The sequence below is a fragment of the Glycine soja genome, chromosome 17 (genome assembly GCF_004193775.1).
Source record: "Glycine soja cultivar W05 chromosome 17, ASM419377v2, whole genome shotgun sequence".
Taxonomy (NCBI): Eukaryota; Viridiplantae; Streptophyta; class Magnoliopsida; order Fabales; family Fabaceae; genus Glycine; species Glycine soja.
In genome coordinates, this window is record NC_041018.1 from 39,303,075 (window position 1) to 39,311,896 (window position 8,822).

At 34.9% G+C, this 8,822-nt stretch overlaps 1 pseudogene; it reads right to left on the reverse strand.

The window, feature by feature from the left end:
• Positions 1 to 300: 300 nt before the first annotated feature.
• Positions 301 to 8,265, reverse strand: LOC114391752 (annotated as a pseudogene).
• Positions 8,266 to 8,822: the final 557 nt, after the last annotated feature.

The window sequence follows — 8,822 nt, forward strand, 5'->3', positions numbered from 1 at the left end:
TCGGCAGTTATATGTCTTTTAATGTTAATGGCTTAAAAAACATTTTGGGATACAACTCACTAAAATAGAATTTCTCCAACGAAACTAAATAAAACGTACAAAACTACCAAATATTGGAGCATGAAGCAAATCATCAGACATCAGCTGATTTCTTAATAACAATTGCCTCAAAACGTACAATTTCTTAATAACATGAAGCAAATCAACAGACATCAGATGATTTTTAACTTGCTGGAATAGCCTTCAGTGGCTATTCTAGTAAGTTAAAAATATTAATTGGCTTTTACTTCTTTGATTACATTAGCTCCAAACATATTGTCACAGTGAAACCACATTATAAGAATCCACAAAGAAACTTTTTGACAATAAAATTGAATATAAAAAAAGTGACGAACCACAATTGCATTAATGACGGAAATAGAATGGCCAATAGCAAAACATACATAAGGTGGTGCATGTCTGTCTTAATTAAACGGGTGGAAAAAGCTTATCAAGTTTGCATGGTAAAGAATAGAATTCATCATTCTTAACATATGAGCTGTACAAGCCGAACCTCTCCCACCACTCCAAACCGATGGCTTTAGGTGCCGCATCATCTTCACGGGACAGTGTGCATCCAAAATGAAAGCAACCAAGGCAGCAACTGTTGTGTGGGACATGAAGATCACAGTCACAACATCATTGAACTGACCAATTCATTCTAATGTAATCAATATTAATCACTCACTAAGGAAATGGGAAGTATATATATATCACATGGCATAAATGAAATTTGGTTTAATTATTTGTTTCGTTCTTATATACCTGCAAAATCTTTTAAGTTTTATTCCTTATAGACATTGGTGGATCCTTTTTTTGGTGAGAACAAAAAATAGTTTAGAGTTAATTATGTTTTTGCTCCTAAACTTTTTGCAAATTTCATTTTTAACTTCTAAACAATTTTTTAATATTTTTTATTCCTATACTTTTCTTCTCTCAACGGTTTTAGTTGTTACTATCAAGTAACAACATTAATTGATGATGTAATATTCATGTTAGCAATCAAATGACATCATCAAGGAGTTTGACAAACAATCATGTATATATTTTTTGATAAATTATGTTTTTGGTCCCTCATAAACTTGTTTATCATATTCATCAACTAATATGAATAGATGAGATATTGAAAACACACTTTACTAAAAAAAAATTGCACGTGCTTGTCCCCACAACATTGTGCGTGCATCTGTCATTGCTTACCTAAACACTTTTTAATCCGTTTTGATCCTTGTACATACACATTTTGGTCCGTTCTAGCTAGTTCCTACCATCCAAAATTGTAGAGACTAAAATGGACTAAAAAGTGAATCTGCAGGGACTACAAAGAAGATTGTGCTATAGTATAAGGATCAAAATGAATAACCATGAAATTTCAATGATGAGTTTTGGTTAAAGATATCTCACCCATCTAAGAACTTCATAATGTTGCTTCAGATGATAATATTCTGTGAAATATTGTGGTATGGAGAGGCCTAGGAAGAATGAGATGCACAACACTGATTTGTTTCTGAAATTGTTGAGGTTACAGAACTGAAGATAACCAAGACCCGCAGAAGCTACACATCCCAAAATAGTAACCAACACTGTTAAGTTCTATCTATATGCAAACACAACCACAAAGACTATTAATTAAAGAGAACTTACACACATAGCCGAATAACACACAATATAATGCTGCCATAATTGGCATAGGTACTGAAGCAAAAAATGCTCCAAATTTGCCTGGTTGAAAAAAAAATTGAAAAGCGTACAACGTGAGATATCATATAATTTAGTAAAGAGAATAACAAAGCTAGGTAAGCATTAGAAATTCGATACTGGATTTTTATTTATTAATAAAAGAAAAGATATTCATTTGTTCATGAAAATAGTTTGTTATCCTATCATATTGGACAAACTAACTCAACCCATAAGGTGAGAGTTGCGATGGTACCAAGACTCTGAAATTATAAATAGTATAAGACAGCCAACAATGGTTCGTGAATAATTCTAATCATTGGTTCATGAACATTAGTTTCTAATCCTATCATATTAGACAGACTAACTCAACCTAAACATCTAGCTCATAAGGTGAAAGTTACACCCTTCTCGTATACACTATTTTGGGGCATATTACAACTCTATGTTGAATCTCCAACACTAATATACTACCAAGACTCTGAAATTATGAATGGTATAAGATCATATTGGTCTACCATACCAAACATAGAGAAGAAAATCATAAAACCAGATGATATTTAGACGACTCTTCGGCTTCCTGCTTTTGTCAATGCCAACAAACCAGCATTTTCCCTGAAATAGAAGTAAAGCATAAGCAGAAAAGTACAGGGGAAAGAGACCTCTAGCAAAAAATTGGCTGAACTTACACTGATGCCGTACATCCAGTTATAGAACCAAACTTGCCACTGAGCAAAGTACTTACTACCTAAAAAATCACAACAACAATGAAACAAGTGAAAATGGTGTCACAATTTTATGTGCACAAGAGTCAAGGGAGAATTGCAAAGTTTAGTGAATCCTACCATCCATCCAGCTCCACGGCTGATAACAGATGGTGGCACTGGTGTGGCACTTCCATATCTCACCGCAGCATAACATGTACCAGTATACTGCATATAAATGCTGTAAGAAAATGTTATGTTTCTAGGCAAACAAATGGTGAAGAAAGACAAGATGAATATCTAACTGATTTTTCAGTTTTACATGGTTTTCATTAAGAAAAACTATTGACATTGGATTCTATTAAGGGGTATAGTATAATGCCTACCTCAAAAAGAGAAACAAAAGAAGCAGCCATCATAGCAAAAGCCTCCCCAGCATTGAAAGTAGGAGACCCCCATTGGAAGAAGCGAGGAAAATACACCCTGCGTAAACGGTGAACTTTATATACATGTAGAAGTCGAACTAACAAAAAAGACCAAAAGTGGTAGTAGGACTCATAAGGTTATGTTATATGAACACACTTCATAACCTCCAAGACCAATCAACCGAATATTGATTAATATGTAATTGAATCGAACACTAATTGAAAATGACTATTCTGCTTAGAAATGAAATAGTCCAAATGTTTTTGGAAATTCTTACTATATGCAAAATCATTAAGCATTTTTTGCACAACTAAATTTTCATACATACAACACATTTTTTTCTCCTATCTCCTGAATTGTTGCTCATGTAGCACTATCTTCACATTTTTTAATCTCAAAATTTCTACTATTTTTCTTTCAACAGAAAATCATGTTAACCTTCAAAGAATGGAGCTAAGTATTTCTTAAAAGCATTAAAATGATAGATCATTAATTGAGAAAAAACCAGTGTTAAGTCAACCTTACCATGGAGCGGCACTAATTAGTCCAGCACGATCAGTGCGGCAACTATTCTGTGTACTTTGTGGCTTGTGGTTATACGCAGTGCATGAAGTTAGAACCAGTGCAAATAACCATGCACTTGAAATAGTGAATAGCACTGAATACCGGTCATATATAGGCTTCTTGGTGCTCATATAACGATTAAGATACTGCAAAAGCATAGAACACCATCAAACACTTGGACCAAAGTTAAAGAAGAAAAATTAATTGGGCTTAAATTTCTTACTGTCCTATTTCACATGTTTTAAATTATTTTTTATAAACTACATATCATCACACAACAACTCTGCTAGTCTACTTCATTTGATAGATGTATTAGAATTGTTCAAATGAACTTTTCCGTAAGCACTTATACTAGACAAAAAACCATGGAATTAAAAACCAAATAAGTTTCTACCATATGTTAAAATTAGTTTATACATGAGTTAAAATCGGCTTATTTCATTTTTCTTTCCCATGGAAAAGCTTATATATCCAAACGGGGCCTTAGCAACTTCTACCAAAAAATAGGCCTAATTGCCTAGCACTTGCACCAAATTGTTCCTATTGGTAAATACACATACAAATCTTTGAGTGATTGATCTCGATTGAGAAAAAGTGAAGGGAAATGAAAGGGGGAGAGATTGTGGGTTCGTCCCCCAAACTGATATTTCTAATAAAAACTAATACTAATAAATTAATATTTGTCAATTAAAAAAAAAAATAATGCAACCAGGCTGCGAGATGAAAACAAAGATATTTAGTGCCGGTAGCCCAACTTCAACACATTTTGCCAGCTGCAACATTGATCAAGAAGGGGGGGGGGGGGATATAAAGCTGTTGTCAATTCAAACTTATAAGAAAGCTAATTGAATGGAACGTAAGAAGCAAGAGATCACAAATACCATTGGGAAACCAAGACGATAGAGACTGAGTCCAGTGAAAGTTACATAAGGGACTACACAGAGTGGCCTAAGGAACCTGAGATAATTGAAGTAGTTAACAAGATAAAATGATTATTGAAGAAGTTTTATCAGCTGATGAAACAAGCCAAGAAAATCAGTCACTAACCTAACAGCATTCCTCCATAAACCGAAAAATCCAACAGCCATCTGGAAACATGATGTTGTGATCAAGGCACCTTGAATCCCTCTCATTGTCTGAGTAAACCTCTAGAAAATTCAACATTAAGGCCTAAGTCAGCAAATATCACAAACAGAAAATGAAATGTTCTCTAACATGTAGAGAAAAAGATGCAAAAAAAAAAAAAAAAACAAAAAATAGTTACTTTGACCTCATAAGGATCTGTGTATGATTTATATCTGTTGGCTTGAATAATAGAAATTATGGGTATTATGTAAGTGTATGAACCAACAACTACAATTGGAAGTCGAGTTCCTAATAAGGATTGCAGAAATGTGCTTATTCCAGAAGCAAGCAGAAGTGTCTGAATCACCCTAGCCTTCTCAGCCTACATTGAATCAAACCATTTAGTTTCTATTTTGTAACATTTAAAACCACAAAATCAAACAAAAAACGGAGAAAAAAAAAGTGCTTACATCTCCTCCACCCATTTGAGGAACAAGTATAGTTGGAATCAGAACGGTAATGCTAAGAGTCAGAAGGTAATGCTGAAACCCCAGTAGCAGTGCTTCACCTGCATCATACAGTCTCTAGTTTCTATCACTAATATTTTAATAAAAAATTTGTTAGTCTCAATTTGTTTTTGGATAGACATGCCTCAAATTTTTCAAAAACAAAATGTAACATATCTAAATTTCTGAACAAGCTTGGAATCAGGGTAAAACTTTTCTGCACTTCCAATATTGCATTCCGTAATGGGTTTTCCACAATGCAATGGGAAGTGTAGGAAACAATAGTGGAGTGCAGAAAGCAACAACCTTGGAATCATAGTCACACAAGCTACACCATGTAATTGACTAGTAATGACACATAAACACATTGTCATTGTAATGATATATGTTAGCATTTGTGTTCTAAATTTCAACAAACTACCAAATTTAGAATCAATAATAATTCTCATTATCATCATCATTATTATTATATAAGTAAAGAGCGGTGTACGAACGCCATGGAGGAGGACTCTTGATGCAATATTGAACTCCAGGTAATTGCTCTTGCACAGCATGCGGCTTCACCTCCTCCAGTTTTTTAAGCCACTTTCTTTTTTGCTAGCACCATCTGCATTTCTGTCAGGGGCACTTCTTTCATTGTTGCATGCAGCATTGTCTTGAGCCATCTTTTGCAGGCATCAATTGGAAGAAACGTTGAAAATGACTAGTCAATTTTCTAAATTTAAAGAGAATTGTATTAACTTCAATTGAATGACCAAATAATTGAAGATTTGGTTTTATCAGTTGCAGGAATTCGAATTATATACACCATTATTTCTATTAACTAATCACATAAAACGGTCTAGTATACTAGTAAGTTAATTAATTACCATGCTATTCACCTCTGAATTTATTTTAAACGACCATTAAGATATTGCAGAACCATGGAAGAAAGTTGTACAACGTTTTTATCTGACGTCAAAAACACACACTTCCAAAAAGTATAACGGGAAATGGTGGATTCAAAAATAAATTTAAATATCATTATTACGGTTGACATGAAGAGAGTATCTAGAACTTTTCATATTCTTGTGGTTGTCTTGTTAGAATGTATTGGCTTGAGGTTATCGGGATTAATTTCAATGCAAAAAAGAGAGAAAATATTTTAAGGCAATTTTGATGATATATATCAAAGGCATAAAAACATGAAATTTGATGAATGTCCAAAGATGGCTTTGGAAAGATAATGACTACCTGCATTGAAATTTTTCCTCTCCATCAATTAACAGAACCTGTTAGTAAAATGAGCAGGAGTTTAAATTTTTGTGACATTATGAGTTTTACAAAATTAAGATAAGCAACTTACATAAGCAAGTAGACATTGGAGTTGCTTTTAGAACACGTTGCTAATCTCAGTTGCTTAAAATTAAGAATCGGTGCTTAAGTAAAGTTACCATTGGACATTGGAGTAAGTTACGTGGCATTGCTTACAAGAAACATTACTCAATGTTGCTTAGCCATCGTTCTTCAAACAAAATTATACTTTCAGGACTACCATAACCATTGCTCAACGAGAAAATAAAATAAAACAATCAATAAGAGGCCAATGCAGAATCATTACAGGACACGCCCAAGGGCCTCTACACTAAATAAATGGAAGTTTTCGAAAGTGTTTTGTAAGTATTTAATCATTGATGTTAACTTTCTATATGAAATATTCCCGTTAATATTTTGGTGAAAAATTCTTATGTCGTTTTTGAAACCACTGTCGTTAATTAGATTATTAATATTAGATTATTCAGTTGACAGAGGAGATATCAAGGAACTCAAGGGGGACGGGACCCATTTTCAAGACACAAAGCAGCAATCCAAGTCACCAAATCAAAAAGCCCCATGTTTCTTAACAAATGATGCAACTATGATACTCTTAAAATAAAATAAAAAAAAGCTTTGGAAAAGAATAAAGAAAAACGTTGTAAGCACCTTCAAAATTCAAATCATGATGATATTTGATAACCACAGATTGTAATCTCCATCAATGAGTGTATGGGTGAGGCAAACAAACGTTAGAGTGAGCATTGATGATAGTGCTACCCTATGATTGATTCTATTTCTATTCAATTATCGACAAGAGCACAAATCTAGCTAAGGTCTCAATTTCCACCAACAATCTCATCCTTCTTAACCCAAACCATCTTCTTCTCTGTTGTTTTCTGCACCCCAACCTTAGAGTAGTGACCGTTACCACGATTACCATAGCCATAGCCATAACTTGCTTCACCACCGTAATACTTCCTCTGAGATTCAGAGTGACGAAAACTGTTGCTCATTTTCCCCAATCTTCCGTTCTGTTTACCATTCCCTGAGTTATTCGATGAAGAAACCCCAACTCTCTTTTCCATTTCCTCCACCGTTACGGAACCACCGTTCTTCTTCTCCTCCTCCTCGTTCTTCGATGAAACCCTAACTCTCTGTTCCACTTCCTCCACCGTTACGGAACCACCGTTCTTCTTCTCCTTCAACTCGTTTTCGATTGTGGTTTTCTCAGCCTCTTTTTTCCCATGTGCCGCTGTTCCAAAACCGTTGTTCATTTTCCCTAATCTCCCGTTGTTCTGTTTACCGTTCTCCGAGTTAATCGATAAAATCCTCACGCTCTGTTCAACAACCTCCTCTGCCGTAACCGAACCACCGTTCTTCTTCTTCTTCTTCTTCTTTTCATCCCCTGAGTTAATCGATAAAACCCTAACTCGCTGTCCAACCTCATCCACCGATGCCGAACCACCGTTCTTCTCCAACTCATTCTTCTTCTCGATTGTGGCTTTCTTCTCTGCCTCTTCTTTCCCCTGTGCTCCTGTTCCAGAGCCATCTCCACGCGCTCCTCTCTTCTCCGTCTTAGTTTTCCATTTTCCTTTCCCATTCCTCCTATTATTCTGATTCTTCTTCGATTCGCTGGATTTTCCATTCAGATCGGCGGTTTCGTCACCGATTCCGGCGACGGCCTCCGATTTGCAGTTGTCATCGGAGGCCACCGCAACCTTGGTAGCGCGGCGGCGAGTTTCGGAATCGTTCCGATTCTTCGCAACATACTGAAGCTGAGGACGAGACCTATAAGCGTTTCCGTTTCTGGGAACGAGTACCTGCTCTTGGTGTGGTTGTTGGCGGTGGTGGTGGTTGTGTTGTTCTTGTGGTTGTGGTTGTGGTTGTGGTTGGTTGATTTGGTTTTGCTGCTTGAGCCATCGTTCTTGGAGTTGAGCGAGAGTGAGATAGTTGGAGGGAAAAGAAGGGTGCTTCTTTCTCTCCTCCATTAAGACGCAAAACTCGCTCGTTATTTTGTTTTTATCTTTACCAGTTTCTGCTTTTATGCTTTTATTGACATGAACATCAAAAATATGATTGCAATTCGCGAGTGTGCTGCTACTTCGCGGACAAGTTTATTCAAAATTTATAAATAACATTTAACTTAGACTGAAAAAATTAATAAATTAATTAATGATATTAAAAATAAAATAAATATAAGTTGCCTTAAAGTGAAAAATTAATAAATTAATTAATGATATTAAAAATAATAAAGTATAAAGGAAAAGAAAAATCAGTATCCTTAAAATGCTGTGTTTGGTAGGGGAAAAAGAAATAAAGAGGAAAATGTGGGTAGGTGAAAATAAAAAGAGAGAAATAGATGAAGAGTAAAGTGAGAGTAATTGTTGGTTGATGGAAGTTGTTTAATAAATAAGAAAAATAAAAGAATTATTATTATTATTACATAAGAAATAACTTTCTTTATAACTTAAAATGCTTATAAAAGAAATACAAGAAACAACAGTTTGGGCAGCCCAGGATTGGTATGGACAGTCAAATTAATAAA